Source organism: Ostrinia furnacalis, unplaced genomic scaffold (genome assembly GCF_004193835.3).
Source record: "Ostrinia furnacalis isolate ACB-3 unplaced genomic scaffold, ASM419383v2 OfSCF0074, whole genome shotgun sequence".
NCBI lineage: Eukaryota > Metazoa > Arthropoda > Insecta > Lepidoptera > Crambidae > Ostrinia > Ostrinia furnacalis.
Genome location: NW_021130313.1, coordinates 331,297 through 332,641, shown reverse-complemented (window position 1 = coordinate 332,641; position 1,345 = coordinate 331,297).

Sequence of the window (1,345 nt, the reverse complement as noted above, 5' to 3'; positions counted from 1 at the left end):
TTTCGCGAACACGCCGATACCAACCTAATGACCTAACATTGCACTGAAACTGCGTACACACATGCATGCATGATCCCGTAGACTAGTGTTTTTCAACCTTTTTCATGACACGACACCCTAGTATGAAAAAAATATTTTGCAACCCCTGACCGCTCGCTTTTTTTTCATACATTTTATAATGTTATAAGCATGTTGTAGGAACCGAATATTTCAATCCATACAACATTTTATGCATGTGCAAAATTAGATGTCGGATAAATCTTTATAACTTTACTGTTTTTTTACTAAGGTAGTTTTTACGGCCTCTCGCGACCCCCCTATAGAGGCTTGGCGACCCCCCAGTGTCGCGACCCACAGGTTGAAAAACACTGCCGTAGACAATTTACGCCCGTTTTTTAACAATACCTACCTATTATGGAATTTAAATGAGATGAATACAATCATACTTAACAACCCTCGCACCTAATTGAAGTTCAACCTTCATATCATGGCTTGAATCAATACGTGAGATTAAATACGGTTTTGAGCATCGATTCAGAATGCTAGCCTGAACAAGTGACTGTGCAAAGGTTTCGTTTTTTAAATAAAATTCAAGTTTACTTAAGTGAAATAAAAAAACAGTATGTCGAGAGCTTGGAAAATTATAAAGTGCAATAGTTTCACAAGATGAGTAAGATAATATTGTTTTGTCTATTTTCTAACATTCATTCTTATTTGTATCACTATAAGGACCGCGTGAATTTCAACAAAATTTAAGCTAAGTAGCAATTCAATATTACAAGCAATTTAACTTTGGAACTGATTAATGTGCTACGTTGATTAATAATATATTTATTCTATTCTAAAACATCAAATTATTATTGAATCATCATGTGGAATATTACATTTAGAACACGAAGAGTAATATGTGAAGTTTTCACGACTCTAAGGCCTAGAACAGACGGTGAAACGCAACTGCAACGAAACCCTTTTGAAATTATTGATTTGAAACCAGTTTCAACCATTTTCCACACACGCTGCAACCACAATTATTTCGGTTTTCTTTGAGAACAGACGTCTGCAAAATGAATTTTTTGAGAGCGAGAGTAGCTTGATAGTGTGGTATTATACAAGCAAGGATACTTTTCCACTTCTAACACAAATGTAATGTTTTTTTGTTCGTCGTCAGCCATTTTGTACAAAAGAAGCCAAATCCGATGAATGAAACGCAACGCGAGTTTCCTGCGCGACGGTTTCAATGCGACTGATTTGCAACGCGTTTCAAACTGGTCGCGTCATGTGTGGTCTCTCAACGGACGCTATGGCAGAAACTTAGATGCAACTCAAAAGTAACTAGAAGTTGCAA